Source organism: Lissotriton helveticus, chromosome 6 (genome assembly GCF_964261635.1).
Source record: "Lissotriton helveticus chromosome 6, aLisHel1.1, whole genome shotgun sequence".
Taxonomy (NCBI): domain Eukaryota; kingdom Metazoa; phylum Chordata; class Amphibia; order Caudata; family Salamandridae; genus Lissotriton; species Lissotriton helveticus.
Genome location: NC_136067.1, coordinates 1896106340 through 1896125461, shown reverse-complemented (window position 1 = coordinate 1896125461; position 19122 = coordinate 1896106340).

Below are 19122 nucleotides of genomic sequence, written 5' to 3'. Positions count from 1 at the left end.
TGGCACCCCAATTGACCACGAGGTTCTGGCAGGGTGGGTCCAACATGCCATCTGCCAAGTCAGAAACACCAACTGCCCCCTCTCCACAAAGCTCAGGAAGTCCACCCTGACATGCAACAATCCGAAACTATAAGAGAGGGTCTTTGCTGAGTCCGGTTCCATGGCTAATGGGTTTCTGTTTGGTGGTCCCTTTATTAAGGACCTGTGTAAATCTGTTCACACTTTCACCCCATTTGCCAAGGCTCAGCTGTCTCCAAGAAAAGTATTCCAAAAGGGCCTATTATACCGGGGGCGGGTGGGCGTTATCAAGTCCGCTCGCCCAGCCGTGCCTTCCTGAGAGGCCACCAGTGTTAAATACGATGATTGCCGCCATTCCTCCTGGAAGGACGCTAGAAGCAGATCTCTCTTCTACCCCATTCACTCTTTCTTCCTTAGAGCCAGACACAGCAGAGGCGGCACCCGCTCTGGTGCCTACACTGAAAATCAGCTTACTATCACATGTGAGACTGATTTCTCCTTCAGAGATTTTTTTGGTTGCGTTTGATTCACTTCTTCCTTCAAAATTGGGCTCAGCTCACTCAGGATGCCTGGATCCTCCAGAAGGTGCAGGGGTGTCAGATAGAGTTCTATGAGGCCCTTTCTCAGCAAGTTCCTCCCCGACCGCTATCTTTTTTCCTTGAAGACCAAACTGTCATAGATGAGGACATTTGAGATCTTCTAAAGAAAGGGGCCATTTCCCCTACTCAACATCACCCAAGGGGGTTCTGTAGTACCATTTTTCTGGTTCCCCAATGGAGAGGAGGTCACAGGTTGATTCTGCATCTCCGGGAGTTCAAAGGTTGAGCTTTCTACTGCCAGTCCAAGAAGGAGGGTATTTATCAGGGTCAGGAGGGAAACTGGATTTTCTGGGTGGACTTAAAGGATACTTAAATAAAAATCCCAATTTATTGTCTTCATCGTAGCTTCCTCCAGTTACAATGGTGGAACCTTTGGTTTGAGTGTTCAGTACTTCCTTTCGGCTGTCATCCACCCCTTGGCGCTTCACCACATTGAATAAGTCCATTGTGGAGTCTCTACATGCTCACACTGTGAAGCTCATCATTTAACTGGATGACCTTCGGATCCTCGCCCTGGAGGGGACCTCCTTCTATCTCACCTGGATTGGAAGTTTTCCATCCTCCATCAGTTGGGGTTTCTCATAAATGTGAAGAAGTCCATGTTGATTCCTTCCCGTTTTGTAGAATTCCTGGGTGTCCAAATACTTTTGATGATGATCCAATTATTGTTGCCCTCTCAGAAAATGCGAGATGTCAACCAGGAACTGAGATCCCTTCTTAACAAGATGCTGGTCTTTTTTGTGTCAAATAGCTGGAATCATGGGTCTCAGCCTCTTCCATGCATCCACATTCCTGTGCCCTCTACACTACCGTGCTTTTTAACAGCTCAAAATCCATCACCTCTTCAGAAGCTTATCCTACTCGTATTAGGTTTCCCTGACCCAGGAGACCCAGGAAGAGATGGAATGGTGGTTGTAGCACATGGAGGCATGGATCATTAGGGCGATCTTTGAGTTTCAGCCAGACATTATAATGAAATTGGATGCATGCAGGTAGGACTGGGGAGCCTGTTGTGGCCCGTTGGTTGGTTAGCAACTTTCGCTCAGACATCTCCACCTGCAATCTTCCTTTTGATGGTAAACCTATTGGGGAGTACCCGTTGCTCTGCAAGGTTATGCGGAGCATTCGCAAATTAAATATATCTGTTCCTTGCTACTGTCATCTTTGAGATGTTGATGTCGTGCTTAGATTTCTGCAGAATTGGCCAGAGAATCCACTGTTGTCTCCTAATTAATTGTCGTCCAAGTTGACTCATCTTCTGTACCTTATTTCTTGCTGCAGAGTTTCGGATGTGAAGGCTCTCGACGTTGCAGATAGAGTTTTTACTACCTAGGGAGTTTCTTTCACTATTGCCAGGCATACAAAGAATTTCACCAAATGCATTTTTACCCCAGTTTTCCTGAAAATTCTCAACTGGGTGTTGTTCAGTGTCTCAAAGCGTACAATTTAGTGACCCATTCGATTAGGTGTGATCCTGCCGGACAATTGTTGATTACGTCACAGAAACCTTTTGCGCCCATGGCGGCTGCGGTCTTAAGGAGGTGTGGATGTCAATGTGTTTGGTGCCCACTCTGTCAGGGAGGCCATGGCATCAAAGTCTTTTGTTTTGGGTTCCCGTCTGGAGGACATCATGAGAGCTGCTGATTGGCCTTCCGACTCCACTTTTAAACATTTCTATTGTAAGCCTATTGCGAATATGGCTTCTGTGGTGGTGGATCAGCTTTGAACAAGCATAATCTGAGCCTCCAATCTGATATGGAATGAAACATTTTCAAGTATTCACGTCAAGAATATTCAATTCTTTTAAGGGAATGAAGGCGAGGATTATCCCACCCTTACTTATTGTTACTTGAATTGCTCTGTCTTATTATCCTTGTTCCCTCCTTGTAAAGATACTGTGTGGTGTATAGAGGAAGTTATCCGCTTTTTATTTTTGTCCTACAGATTCAGAGCAGAAGCAGGCCTGATCGTTCCCAGGACTGAGTTTCTGAAGTTCCAGTTCTAGTTTTTGGCTCAGGGCCTCTCTCGTTTGTTCGGGTTTGAGGCACTTTGTTCCAGGTTCCAGAGGAGTGGTTGGCCATATCTGGAGGTTTGTTTGTTGAATGGACAAATGTTGTCAACAGAATGTAATGCCTTTTTCGCAAAGATAGAGGATTAGTTGGGCAAGTCAATGACCTTGAAGAGGCCCACAACTGCAGAGGGAAACACAAGATAAGGAGATAGCTGGCGCTAGCTAGGAAACAACGAAGAGATTTGGGCCTCATTAGGATGGCGGGCGGGCTTTACCCGCCTGCCACCCTATCGGAAAACGGTGTTGCAGGGTTTCTGTTCTCACACAGAACTGTGCACAGAGAAGTGGAACCTCGGCAAATTAGGATGTCCCAAAACTTACCTTAGCAACCAACTCACCCCTTACCGAGCTAGCTACAGTGTCTCATTGGACATATCAAACTCCCAATGTTTAGACAAACCAGAACATGAACTTACAGTACCTCAGGGTACGTGGAACTCATGAACACTCTTTTGTTATATTATCATTACAAACCAGAACATGGAGTAAAGAAGACACATGTGCATTTAAAATGTTTATTTACTAATGCCGTCTTCTCAGGCGCAGTATCTTAGATAATACAAGTATACTTATTATCAGTATCAAAATTATCAGCATAGTTACTAAGACATAAAAAGCGAATGGTGACAGCATGTTAACATGCTGTAATGAATAAGAGTTAACAACACTTATATCTCACCCTCCCTAACACATATACTATATTATTAGCTAAGAAGGTCTCTTTGGGTTGTTTTAGGGCGGGCCCATACCTTAGTGTCCTAGCATGAAGGAATCACATCAGCATACACCAGCTCTCTCTGCATGTGCACCGCATCAAGTGTGTTAACAATTCTCGTGCAAAGCCATATCAATCCCGCCTCAAGCCCAAGTTGGCAAAGGCTGCACTTGTGTTATGACTATGAAGGCGTGGAGATCAGACCTCATAACAATTCCATATCGTGTTGCTCCTGAAACTTCAGCACTCTCCGTGCAGACATGGTTTATTAAACAAAACTGATATCAGAGCAATAACATATTATTCTCACATACACCACGGCAAACCACTAGGTTGAAAGCTAAGTCAACAATTAAGGGTCGTGTGCAGAAGTTGCAAGAAAGGAAAAATGTCGTTTAAATCTCAAATGTACCTATGCTAACTTAACATGATATAAGGATATATAGGAGCTATATAACACCCCCCCATGATCCGAGAACGGACTAAATAAGATAACAGAAGTGCCATCACATGAGAGCAGAATCCAACAATAAACGAGCATGAATAAAAATTCAATTATAAAAACTAACGCTAAAAAATAGCCCACAAGTATAATGTGGCTCAAGCCAATAGGCAAGCAAAAATAAAATGTCTTGACCGAAAGTCAATAAAATCAAGGAAACGCTATTAATCAGCATGTCAATTCGAGGCAGTGTTCATGATAAGACTGTATATGAAAAGTAAGCTGCAACAGCCTCCAGGAGGAAGTCACTGTCCTCATCCGAAAACAGTTCAGCCATCCAATTTAACAGATGAAAAGAACATACGTGATCTCCCAGCACCGGATCCTCTATAACCATCAGAGGACAGCTCGGTGGGTTTTCAAGAAAACTTCGTTCCAAGAAATTTTGCGCTGCCGACAATACATCCCAGGGACCCATTAGTCCATGTGCCACCGCCAAGGCCATAATCCTTTCGTCAGAACAAACCAACTCGTGAGCAATGATAGGACTCATCAGTTGATCAAAATCGACGTCAGAAGAAAGCGGTCCGCAGAGACACAAATCAATGGCCCAAAGGAAATCACAGGTCAGGCAGCGAAATACAGGCTGGACACAGGTGAAATAGGAGAACCGAAAAGATAATCCAAACGCCGTGCTTAGAGTCGCCAACGGCAGTGTGCCATAATAATCAAGCATGCGGTTGCGAAACCGCGTCAGTAGCAGTTGAGCGTGGTCTTGCACAGGAAGGGCATCCATATTTAAAAAGGCAGAAAACCACCAAAGCGCCAGCCGCTAATGCAAGAAAAAACGGGAACCCTCCAAATAAGGATGAAAAAATAGAATGGAAGAAGGCAGGGATGACTCCAAAAATCTTCTCAAAGGAAGTCACGAGACCACTGCTAACAACTTTAAAAAAATGTGCTAGGCCCGTTGTGGAGGATGCGTTAAAGATAGAACGAACCATGGCTCCGAAATGCAAAGGCAAATCAGTATTTAAAAGAGCCTGAACCTCCGTACGGGTGTTAGCAATGTGAAGCACGAAAGTTTCACGGGCCGAGCTCAAGGCCACCTCTTTCTGGGACAAAAGAGCTCTTATTCTAGCCATGCCGCTGAATTCTGCTCCCAAGGTCGGTATCTGTGGCCAAATGGAAGACTCCCTATGTTCACGTGTGGGAGGATAAAGAACATTTCTGCAGCAAATAACTCGCTCACTTACTGTTACTATGAAAGCTATACCTTTAATTAACCCACAACAGTTTTCATTATTGAGCATTAAGTAACTACCATTCTCTAACAATTTAAACGTGGGGATGATAGCAGGAACAGGCGTGCCCTGTAAAACGCAAGCCATATTCGGTCGGTCCTTCTTACATGAACCGTGTAACTGTATGTGTCTGCACATTAAAGAATGATCTGGCGTCTCAGTACACTCATCCCCTGTTAGATAAACCTCCTGTTTATCCTTGAAACATCTGTATGTGTATGGGAGTGACCAGACCTCATGAAGAAAACCGCTACCTAAGGGTTCAAAACGACCTATTGGCACATATTTCATACAATTTGAAAACTTATATAAAGCAAAAGGCAGTGTTATTAAACCGTGGATAAGCCACGTAGCAGCAGTGGCTTCTGCCACAGAAAAAGGTAAAGATTCCAACCTTTCAATATGTAGCATAGAAAAGGAAGCATCACGCATTGAAAGCAAGCGTTGTTTGTCTGTCAAATTAAACGGTGCAAATAAAGAGGAAACGTTCATGTATCCCCAGGGAACTTTACCCATTTTCAGAGTCTGAAGTGTCCATGCAAACTGCATGATTGACCGTAATTGATTTTGACCATGGTATAATACTGACACTTCATCATGCACAATATCAACAACAGACGACACAATATTATCTAATGTGTAAATTCTAGAGGAAAGCACGTTAATGCTATTGTCAACAACTGCAAGCACTTTCTCAAGATTCGCCTGATCAATAGCCCTAAGGCGTGAAGCAGCCTCAATCTGTGACAGTTTCCAAATTTCATTGTAAACCCCATATAACCACCTTTTCGACCTGCCACTAGCTGGGCCTTTAATGAAATCATTCAAATCCATGTCTGCATTCAGTTTGGAAAGGTGATACTTAACCGCAGGTAAAGTTGAATGTTTCAGCCAAGCTTGACACAACTTGCCCACAGAGTAAGAGGTGACAGTATGACTCAAATCAAACCGGGGATCAGATCTAACAGTCTTAAAACCGTCAGTTATATTTAAAAATCTTTTTTGGCAAGAATCAGCACTACGGTGCCAAAGCAGCCAACCCTTAGAATTCATACTGGAAATGTTAAAGGAGGAATTAAGAAGCAGAGCCTGTATATCTTTAATGGACAATTGAGTAAAATTACTCCAATCCTCATATTCCTCCAACTCCGGGAAAGACGGGGTATTTAACCTTTTAGATGTAGCCAATCCAAAGCATGTGGTCTGGGAAATGGTTTCATTTAAAAACAACATATGATTCGGGATGAGACATGCACGGTGCAAAGCCTCAGTGCCTCGTACCTGCCAGTCCCTTGAACCCCAAACCGATTTAAGGTCTATTGTTTCCTTCCATAACTCATAGCCCCCAGTAACTAATTGATCTAGGAAGGCCTTCGAATACAACAATTTTGTATCGGTAAGTCTAACTTTGGACAGTGGCTGTTTGTGAAATTTAAAATAAAAGGACTCGGGATTGGACTGATTAAAGTCAGTGAAATAAGTATACTTTTTAAGAAACGTTTCTGAACTCCCTTGTGTAGGTGCCGGGCAATGTTCCCACTGAGTAAAATTAACAGCATCCCTTCGGGAAGATGTTTTGTGTAAGAAGTGATTGCCATAATGTTGGTAACAGAACAATTCACCATAATTAGCAGATTCTAAATATAAATCCTCAGCATCAAAAGCAGCATAGTATTTCAAATCAGAAAACAAACTTTCCACAGCATTAACATCCCAAACATCAGAACGAATGTTTTGTTTCACCACATCCCCCATATTCACTCTAAGTACATTAGGAACATTAACGACTTCCGTTGGGCCATGAATTTGAAACCGAACTGCATCCCACGCGATTCCATCCAGAACAGGCCATGCTGTGATGTTAACCAAAGTCAAGTCTCTTTTTAATCTGTGTGTAGAATGTGAAGAGGAAAGTGGGGCCAAAGTTCCATTTAAATGAGTAATGCAAGTTCTCTCCTCGACATAGTGTCCATTCATAATTCGAAAAAAATAAAACACAAAACCAATTGACATAAAAAGGTAAACCGAAAAAAGGACCAGCCAAATGTATGTCCAAGGAGGTATCAAAAAATGTTTTTTAAACAGACTAGCATAAACTGCAATTTGAGAGGGTTTTTTCGAGGCAAGGGAAGCAGAGTCAAATGAAAATCTGGATTCCGTGGCTAAACGAGCTTGCAGGTCAGGCATGGACAAATCAGTGGGGTATGCATAGTCCAACTCATCAACGTTAGTTCCGGGTAAATTATTTAATAATGGACTGGAAACAGTAGGTAATTTGATGGCCACTTCAGGGTCAATATTAGAAGCAGTGGGCATAACTGAATTTCTCACAATGGAAGGACAGGAAACAGCCGGTGTCATGCTAAGAAGAATCGGCCACTCTGTGTATCTTGACATTGTCAATTGAAATAAACCTGTTTTCCTTACGACCAGGAAGTGGTGGTAAAATGACTGTTCTTGTGCCCTTCACTCCAAGGACGGGAACCGGAGCTCGATAGGAAGGACCAAATTCTTTCTTGTTATCGATCTTCTCTCGAACCAGTTCTCCAACTTGAGGTAACCAGCCAGCTACCGGGATCTGCAACGCATCATCCGACGTGGAGGGCAAATGTTCCTTTGCAAGACTGTCTCTGGTCTTTTGTAGATTCTGTAAAACATTGCAATGTTCATCTGCGTCAAAGCAAGTGGCGCGAACCACCAAGTCTAGACCGTCAAGGTCAGGGACGTACATCTTGATGCCAAAGAGCATTTCGTATGGGGTCCGCCCACCCAGAGACCTTCTAGGGAGATTATTAAGAGCACGCTGCACGCCATAGAGGTGAGCCAGCCAGTTTCTGCCAGTGCCTATAACTCGGGCTGTCAAAGATTGCTTTAAATCACGGTTCATTCGCTCAACTACACTATTACCCTCAGGTCTGTAGGGAGACGAAAACTTGACTTGGACCCCCAACGAAGTCATGGCATCCTTATACGCCTTAGAGGCGAAAGCCGGACCCTGATCCGAATGGAAGGTACCACAGGCAAAAATCCCTATAAAGATACGCAAATCTCTAATGACAGTCCGTGAATCAGCGCTGCGATGTGGCCATACCCACACAAAGCGTGTGCATGAGTCAACTGCTACTAAGATGTACTTATATGCAGTATCAGATGAAAAAGGACCGCAGTGATCTAAATAAACACAGCCCAGCGGTTTATTAGAAATGTACAACTGAGTCTGTGGCGGACGCGTAGCAGTTGAAGGTTTAATCTGCTGGCATATGTCACAAAGAAGGACATAATCACGCGTCTGTTTGTACAGGCCCCGCCACCAGAAACGTAGTTGTAATTGCGTTACAGTGGCCGAGACGCCCGCATGCGCAGACGCCACACCTTCATGAGCCGCTGTAATCAAGTCTGTTCTGCGATCCGAGTTGGGAATCAGCCGTTCCCCAACATCAGGAATTGTCACAAAAGGAACCTTTTCGGGACTTAAGTGGTATTTATACTTCGAAGGGAATCCCGCAGGATGTTTACTTCCCTTCTCAGAGGCAGCAATCGCTGCCAAGATGTCGCTATCAATCTTGGTTTTAGACCTAGTAACTGCTGCAACTAAGTATGTAGATACTGCTGATTTCGCTGCTTCATCAGCAAGCGAGTTGCCAACAGCGTGAACTCCTACGCGCTGATGACCGAGAGTATGAATAACAAAAACGAGTGGCAACTTAGCCTTAAGCTCTGCCACTCGAACCCAGATCATTTTATGTTTTATTGTGCTACCCTTGGAATCATGAAAATCATTTTGAATCCAAAAGAACAAGTTTTCATTGTAAGACTGGACACAGTAGTAAGAATCACTTACAATCAGAGTTGTAACACTTGGATCCGCGTACTCTAACGCTAGTAATAGAGCACGAAGCTCTGCCAATTGTGCGGTGCAATCGCCCAGGGGCATAGTGTGCACCTCCCTGGAAATGAACTCATCATTCAACATAGCACCGACCACAATGGCGCATGCGGAAACGTAGGCATGTTTAGAGCCATGCGCAACCTGCGCCGACCCATCAGTGTAAATGATGCAATGGAAGTCCTCCAAAGGTCGCATAGCCAGAGGAGCAGGATGAATGAATTCATACTGCAAGTACTCTTGCGACCGTAAGGAGGCGTCAAAAATAAACATGACATCCGTGGATGACAACGACGCAGCCCACTGAATCCACCGAGGGTGCAAAGCTTTTGAATTTGGTACACTGGCTTTCGTGACTGCCTCCAAATGAGGACAGGGTGTTACCACTAGCATGCGTTTCCCCTGAGACAGTGCTCGTTCCTTAAGAATTGCCATCTGTACAGCAGTTAAAACCTTTTCCACTGTGGGAAACCGCAACTCAGCCGAAGTGTACAAGTGCGACTTGTAAGCAATAGGTACTGTGTCACCTTCATTAAAAGTGAGGTATGTGAAACCCACCGTCCCAGGAATTATTCTTATTACTAGGTTGGTGTGGTTATCACGAGTCAGTAAATATTTAGAAGCGAGCAGATCAGCCTGCAAGGATTGCAAAATGGCTGAATGCTCAGGCAGCCAGCATGATTTTGAGAAAGTTGGTTGTATCAAAGCATACAACGGCTTGATACGCTGGGCATATTCCGGAATGTAAGTTCTGCCGAAATTCAAAAAGCCCAGCAAAGACTGTAATTTTTTCAGTGTTGTAGGAGCGCGCAATTGTGCGCATTTCTCCAAGAAGTGAGGAGCCAAACCTCTACCTTCATTGTTCAGCTCATAGCCGAGGAACAACACTGTGTGTTCTGCAATGTGCGATTTTGCAAAATTAAATTTGTAACCCATATCAGCAAAGGTACAAATTATGGAATTCACTCGACACAGATGCATCCAAATCTCGTCGTCTGTGAGATAAATGTCATCCACATAAGAACATGCATCGGGATCGATACCCTCCAATAGAGTGACTATTCTGGAGGTGAACACTCCAGGACTATTTTTGTAGCCCATAGGGAGTCGCCGGAAGCATTTTTGCACACCAGCGGACGTAAAACTTGTCCATTGGGAGCTAAAGCCATCCAGTCTGTGGGCATAAAAACCATTGGAAATGTCAAGCGTTGTCTTGAAACGCTTACGCACTAGACTATCCACTAACGCAGAGCCGTGAGTATTCTGTACTGCACAGTTACGGCAATGCGAGTTCAAATGCCGGTAATCCAATACCAAACGATATGATCCGTCAGGTTTGGTCACAGTAAAAAGGGGATTATTCATTGGAGACACACACGTTTCAATAACTCCCTGATATTCCAATTGTTCAAGGATTTCCGCGACGGCTGCTTTTGCTTCACGTCGTATGGGATATTGAGGCTGAGGCTGCGGCTCAGACCGCAAAGGAATTTCGTGGCAAGGGGACAATTTGTCCCAACCACATTGGTTGCGGTAGAGAGCCGGTGCAAGAGCCCGAGCCCACTCTTCTGCAAAATGCTGCGCATGCTCAGTGGAGACAGTGTGCGCGAAACTGGGAAGGATTACCTCCTCCCCTCGCGGCGCTGCGAGCACAAAAGGTGGGGGCCAGTCAGCCTCAGAAAGCAAAATGTCGTACGTAGACGACATGTTCTCCCAAAATACCCCTCTGACCGTACGCTGTATGTCACCTTCAATTAACAGGACAATTTCAAAAAGTCTTTCAGGAGGAGCTAATCTCGTATCGGCTGTTTCTATGACAACAAACACATCAGTCGCTGTCACCTTCAGTAGTGGACGGAGCGCCTCTCTGACTATGGTAATCTCCGCCGCGCTGTCCAGCAAGGTCAGAGCCCACGTCAGATTCCGAAGCCGCGTTCTCACTATCTGTGGCATATCTATGCGCTGTTAAGGCTGCGACTTTCTTTTTCGCAAACTGCGAACGCTTAGGCGTAGAATCTTCCTGCTTCACTGCGCCGTCCGTCTGGCGGGACTGACCACGTCCTTGTTGGCCACCACGTCCACGTCCACCCCCTCCTCCTCCACCGGTCTTCGGGGCCGATGTTTCCTGAAAGGAACGAGGAGAGCGTTGATCAGAACCCTGAAATCGATCAGGTGATTTAATCATCGCGCGATCGCGCAAATCATAAACTTTCTCTGTCGGCGCAGGTGCTTGTACTGCAGGAAAAGAATCCTGAGTCTGTGTATTTTTCTTCCCCTGTGTCGGTTTCTTAGGCCAATTTTGTTTCTTGGACTTGGGCTGGACATCCGTCACTGCAGATTGTCCCTGAGGTTGTTTTCTCTCCTTAACTGGAAAATATTTCAGACCTCTACTTGTGCGGCCAATTGTCTTATAAGCGGCCACCACAATCTTTGCTAACTGGCGGGGTTTGTCGGCATCGGGCAGAGCAGCCAAAGCATTCGACACCTGAAAGTTAACTGCATCTCCTTTAACATTGGAGAGAATGAGATCACTTACAATCTCAAAAGAACCACACAGGCGCATACCCAATTCAACCGCTGCCTCTGGACCGTGATCATTCTGAACACGTCTAATGATTTCAGGCAGGGCAGTCATAGACGGGGTGCCGAAGCACCTTGTATAAACTGCCGCAAATGTTTTTCCCCAGCTTTCACAGTCAACAAGTTCAGGAGTTATATCCTTCGGTAGAGTAATCGTTAACATTCTATGTTTATCAGCAGGAGTAGAATTCGGAAAAACAGCCTCCAGTTGATCAAACTTCTCAGCTAGCCAGAATGGGAAGTCATCGTTGTCAACTGGACGCGCACCAAAAACCGAATTAACCATCACTGGATTGAGACGCATTCCGCCTCGATCCACGGGAGCGGCCGCACCCCCCTGGGGACCACCAGGTAGATGTCGACCGATGTATTGCACTAAAGCACGAATCACGGAAATGGAAACAACATGTAGCCTGCGAATTTCTGCTAGGGTACAAGCCCCGTGATTCGGGTGCGGGGTAAAGCCACCCAACGCAGGCCAATTTGTACCTGGAATTGAGAGTGGACCTAACCTCGCAGCGGACAAAGAGTGGGGGAGGGCGCCATCAAACCAAACACGATGCTGCCAATGATCAATAGGTATTTCCAATGCCCTGTACGGTGTATACTCAGCCGGGACAGCCGAGGCGGTGTAGGAGTGGAACAAACCAGAATTGGCGTCCACAGCCGGAAACGTAACCCAAGAGTAAAACAACTCATAAGGGAACGCCGGATCTGCACACACCACGAAAATCACAGCCATCCCATCCACCGGTACTTGGTACGTCTGAAGATGGTTGCGCACCGCTACGCGACTATGCCGCGCAATAGCCACCGCCGCCATGACAACAATGGAAACAAGAAAACACAAAGAATACTTTGTAGCACAACTGGGTAGTAATTCAAAGAAACCGTTTAAGAAAGAATCAAGCTTGAATAAAGACCTATTCCAAAAAATAGGTAGGTTTCACCGACACCCCGTTTTCCGGAAACGGATGTGAAGGGGTTAAGGCATGAACGATAAACTACTCGAGTGTCATGATATAAGACCACCGAAACCGTTGGGCGCCATGTTGCAGGGTTTCTGTTCTCACACAGAACTGTGCACAGAGGAGTGGAACCTCGGCAAATTAGGATGTCCCAAAACTTACCTTAGCAACCAACTCACCCCTTACCGAGCTAGCTACAGTGTCTCATTGGACATATCAAACTCCCAATGTTTAGACAAACCAGAACATGAACTTACAGTACCTCAGGGTACGTGGAACTCATGAACACTCTTTTGTTATATTATCATTACAAACCAGAACATGGAGTAAAGAAGACACATGTGCATTTAAAATGTTTATTTACTAATGCCGTCTTCTCAGGCGCAGTATCTTAGATAATACAAGTATACTTATTATCAGTATCAAAATTATCAGCATAGTTACTAAGACATAAAAAGCGAATGGTGACAGCATGTTAACATGCTGTAATGAATAAGAGTTAACAACACTTATATCTCACCCTCCCTAACACATATACTATATTATTAGCTAAGAAGGTCTCTTTGGGTTGTTTTAGGGCGGGCCCATACCTTAGTGTCCTAGCATGAAGGAATCACATCAGCATACACCAGCTCTCTCTGCATGTGCACCGCATCAAGTGTGTTAACAATTCTCGTGCAAAGCCATATCAATCCCGCCTCAAGCCCAAGTTGGCAAAGGCTGCACTTGTGTTATGACTATGAAGGCGTGGAGATCAGACCTCATAACAATTCCATATCGTGTTGCTCCTGAAACTTCAGCACTCTCCGTGCAGACATGGTTTATTAAACAAAACTGATATCAGAGCAATAACATATTATTCTCACATACACCACGGCAAACCACTAGGTTGAAAGCTAAGTCAACAATTAAGGGTCGTGTGCAGAAGTTGCAAGAAAGGAAAAATGTCGTTTAAATCTCAAATGTACCTATGCTAACTTAACACGATATAAGGATATATAGGAGCTATATAACAACGGGACCGCCCGCCTTAAGGGCGGGGGTCCCGGGGGTGCCATTAGGATGTGCCAGCCACAGTGGCGGGCACATCCTGTATTCTCAGCATTGTGGCGGATGGTGCTCTCTGCACCGCCCGCTACAATGCTGACAATACATCACAGCATTTTAATTTCCAAAGCGGCAGGCACCGCGCGGTGCTTGCCGCTTTGGAAATGAAAATGAAGGTACCCCCCGTGTGCACCCCCCCACTCACCTTCACTCTGGGGGCCCCCAGGGGGCCCCCAGAGTGAAGACCACCTGCCTTTCCGTGGCGGCATTGCCACCACGGAAAGGCATTGCACTCTTGCCATTGTAATATGGCTGGTGGTGTCTCATAGACACCGCCACCATATTCAACATTTTCCGCCCCGGTCGCCTTGCGGGCGGTGTTTTCTTCCGCCGTGGTCCCCCCCGCCATACTAATATGGCGGGGGGGAATTCAGGGAAGGATGTCGGGCGGATTGCCCCCACCAAGCTGGCGGTGGCTACCGCCAGCCTGGCAGGGGCAATCCGCCCAACATCCTAATGGGCCCCTTAAACTACGGCAAGGCAGAATATGCCCTACTCTGCACCAGACAAAAACACTATGCTATGTAGTAGAAAATAAGGCAGAGCAGCTGTTGGCATGTAAACTATGGGGGATATTTATAAAGAAGTGGCGGAGTAAGGCGTTAGCCGTCATGGCCTAACCCCGCACTCCGCCACTTCAGAAATGCAAGGCTGCACCATATTTATAAGAATATGGTGCAGCCCTGCATATCTCCCTGCACTGGCGCTACACTTAGCAGTATAGCACCAACGCAGGCGACCTTGCACCATAGTCTGCATGCAGGGGAAGATTGTTTATGTTCAGGAAGGTGACCTTTCCTGCACATAAACAATCTTTAAATGCCATTTTGTCACTTCTATGTGTACTGCTTAATGTCATTTAAAAAAAAAAGATTTTTTATGTGCAGGAAGGGTCACCTTCCTAAACATAAACAATCCAAGGCATTTTGCTCTTTTCATGTGTTCTGCACAGGGCATCACACATGGAAAAAGCAAAAACAAGGAGAAATAAAGCATTTCTTCTCATTTCACCAAGTTAATACCAGGTTTTCCCTGGTCTTAATTTTGGGCGCTGCCTCCTATTTATGCTGACCTTGTAAATAGGGGGCAGCGTCAAAATTAATTGGTGTAGCGGTGGAACGCCCACCGCAACACCCACAGCCCACCCCTTTCATGCTAAGCATAGCGTGGGAGGGAGCCTTATTTAAAAGGCAGCGTTAAGCCTTGTATATAAGGCTAAGCCTAATGTCAGTTGTCCGGGGTTCCTTGACTTGAAGGTCACATGAACACCTCCCAGTGAACTCCTGTTTGCCTCCTACCTATACCAACCAGAGAAAGACTTGTCTTAACTGTTTAAAGAAGTGTGTCACAAGGGGTCCCGGAATGTTAATAAATAAATATAGGAATTTCGGTAACACTACCATTTTGATTAGGAAAATCTGCCCTCTCTTAGAAAGGGGTAGGTGGATCTATCTATTGATGTACACATTCAAATCGTTCAAACGCCATGCTAAAATGGCCATTTATAAGATCATCAAGGTCCCAGGTGGCCCATATTCCCAAGTATTTGAAGTTTTAGCACTGGGAACTCTTACCATGGGGGAAGTATACAATAGGGTGATCAGTAACAGGAAATAGTTCCCAAAGCCCATTCTTCAGAGGACTGCCATCATGAAGGGCTCTTTGAGTAAGTCAAATGCTTTTTCAGCGTCCAGGGGCACTGCTGTCGATGCCCGCAGTGGATCTACTCTGTGGAGGATGGCCATCAGCATTCTAAGGTTAAAGGCAGTAGATCTCTGTGGGATGAATCCAGATTACTCTGGTAAGACAAGGAATTGCATAAATGATTGGAGGTGCTGAGCCAATAGTTTTGCCAGGATTCTATTATCAATATTTTGAAAAGATAGTAGTCTATGGGAGGAGCAGGCACTGAGGTCTCTGATTGGTTTCAACAGTGCTGTAATAACAGCCTCCATGTTGGAGGAGGGCAGAGAGCTCTTAGCCAGTACTGCGTTATACATAACCAAGAGGTGCAGTGCCAGCAGGTCAATATATTCTTTGTAGAAATCTACGGGGAGCCCGTACCCACTCAGGGCCTTGCCACTAGGGAGACTTATTATTGTCTGTTTCACAACTTTGAGAGTTGTTATTGGAGAGTTTAATATGGCTGGACCATCAAGCCAAGCAAGCACAAGTCGACAGATCAGGGTTGTCATAGTGTACTAGTGGGGTATATAGACAGGCTTAGGACTGTCAGAACTCCTCTAAGATGTCAGTAAGGTATAAAGTGATTTCTGCACTCTTGGGACAGATATATTTAATACTCTTGGATGTTCATTCCCTTTTAGTTACCCAAGCAGGTGTTTTGTCTGACCTTTCTCCCTCACCAAAATGACGGCAGGGGCATCTCGGCTCAAGTATAGGACTTTCCGCTCCAGCTCCTCTCTATATATAGACATTGTCTCCTGCACTCGGGCAAGAATCGCCTTTTCCCTAGAGGACACATATGTGTTTTCTAGTAATCTAAGATTGGACTTCAAGCAGTCACGTAGAAAAATGAATCAATTTGAGAACACCAGCACTTTTAGCTATGCATATTCCCCTTATGTATGCTTTAAAGCCTTCCCATAATGTAGCCACGTCATCAAAAAGAGTTTTCATTTATTTAGAAAAACCCACTATATATATAGCATCCCTAATTTCAGTCGCACAGTTCAATGCCTTTTAGGCACAAGGCTTAGTATCATGGAGGAGGGGTAGGACATTCAGCCGTCACTGAATCGTGATCCAATAAGATACGGGGGAGTATCTCAGTGCTATTTACCATGGACATTTGTGCCTCTGACACCAGCCACATAGCAAGATTAGAGGGCACATCATGCACAGGGGAGTATTTAGTATGCTCAAAAACATGTGGATGTAATGTATGCCAGGCATGTAACAAATCACATAACTGCATTATAAGAGCAAGCGCGTTGCATGCTCGAGAGGTTGAGTCGGGCATCTCAGAAGCACTGGCAATTGATGCAGGGAATGTCAAATTGAAATAAACCCCTCTCCCCCCTATATCATTGGCCACTTCTTGTAATTGGAACATAAGCATAAGACATCATCAAAATGGTTGGGGTCATCAGTATTTGGGCCATACATTCAAAAGCAATAATCGTCTACCCTCCAACATGCCAACAACCGCACCCATCCTGCCAGACAGATCTTTAACATGTTCTACTACAGTGAAATGAAGATTTTTCCTAATGAGGATCACCACCCCACAAGAGTAAGTGGAGTAGGAGGAAAAATAGTATTTACGGGCCCCAAGCCGATTCAAAGCGGGGAGTTCCCATTGGGAAGCAATACGTCTCCTCTAACATGGCTGTGTCTATTTTGTTGTAGTCAAGGTATGTGAGCAACTGGCAAGCTTTACGAATGTAAAGTAACAAATTTAACCATAGGGGCTCACACATGAGACAGTGATAGCTGCCCTCACTAATAGTTTCCACTTCGACCAGGAGAGATGTGGTGCCGCTAGCTGTGACTTGTTCATATCCATTGGGAGAACTGTGGTAGTGCAAACAGAAAACAACAATAGTAAAGAAACCCTTCCCTCTTATGCCAACATCCAACGTTAGTGATTATCCCTACCCTAGTAACTGACAAAAAAGTTACAAACTACATGATAAACCTAGACCACATATGTGCGCTAAATGCGTGGGGGGACCAGGGACCACTGCAAAGCCCTGGGCATAGCTCCCATTACTGCTGTTACAAGTCAACCATTTTATCTTATGGCAACTGCATGTAAATGTAGTAGACAGCCTACAACAACAATAGTGTGCATTCAGTTAGAAAGTTTGAACAGTTTTAGCAAACATTGCTGTATACATAGTATCCAATGTTTATACATTAGTGTACCACACAAAGAGAGAACATAATTCTAATAGTAAACTCGAGCAGAGATGGAGCATGAGCCAATGAGAAGCAGGCATGAGAAGTTAATCATTGACACTTAGAGCAGATGCACCAGGCAACCTGCCACTTCTGGTGGAAGCCGGGCTAGTTGGTTCTGGCTACATAGCTTTCCGGGGTATCATGATTTGGTCAATTAACTTAAGTGCCGCCTTCAGATGTGTAAAAAACTGAGTTTTTCCATTACAGTCCAGGCATACTTTGGCTGGGGACAACTTTGAGTTTTTAATTGCTTTGGAACTAAGGGGTCTCTTTGCCTCTGAAAAAGAGTGTTGGGCTTCCTCCACTGCCTGAGTAAAATTGTGATAGAAAGATATGCGTGAGCCTTCATATTGTAAATCAGGTGTTGCTCTATTTAGTCTCAGTATTAGGTCCCTGTCCCTATAGTTAAGGAGTCTTGCAGTGATAGGCCTAGTGTTTTGGGCAGGCTTGGGAGTGGAAGCTAAGATGAGATGTACTCTGTCCACGATGAGGACATTCAAGAACTTTTTGTGGCCAAACAGTTTATTCAGTAATTCTGCTACAAAGATTTCCATATTGCCTCCCATAGCTGATTCAGGAATACCCATCATCATTTTACTTTGTTCGATTTTAAGAATAAAATCATACAAGTCACAACAGAAAGATGATCAGTATCACAACTGCACAGTAAAACATACACAAATCTAAATACTAATGTAAGCTTACATAAAAATATCAAGAGCCACATCTCTAATTTTTAAACTTCCCCTATTGACCTGCTCTGTAAACTCACAAAAAGAAACATTGACACATTGTGACAAATTTCATTGGATGTTAAAAGTTGAAAATATAAAATGGCAGGCCTAGCCTGATAAAAATCAAAAGTTAAAAAAGTTTTTAAAACTTGTGCCAAAGAGATTTATAAAAGGGACATATCAATACAATGTGCAGAGTATCGCATTTGGAGAGAACATCACAAGTACATCAGAGTACTTTTGCCAAATTCCCTCAGGATAGATCAACTGATGGAACAAACCCAGCTTAAAAAAATCAAAAAACGTTGCTGGTGGGTAAGCATTTTAAAAAGAAGATTCGGCTCTATCCAGGAAACTATTTTAACCATAACAAATTTCCAGAATAATGACTTGGCTAATGCTAAGGATTCCCTCTCCGCTGTCATTCTTAAGTTAAAAGACTCCTTTAACCATACAACATCTTTTTTAGTAATAATTTGAGGATTAAAATATAGCTACGGTCTCCCTAAAACTCTTAGACTCTCTCCAATATATGCCAACCAGGTAATATTACACATGTTGTCTAGTTTAATGCAGTCTAACATAACAAATCTGTTCAGACTTGGAGCATCCTTTAGCCAGACAGCACACCACAAGAAAAGAGGTGGCAACTGAATGTAATCTACAAAGTAACTCATGCCTAGCTCTTCATGTAATATTTCAGTGGGGGTATTGTCTAGCAATACCACAAAAGAACCCCTGGGTCTACAGAAGAGGATAAAAGTGTCCCTT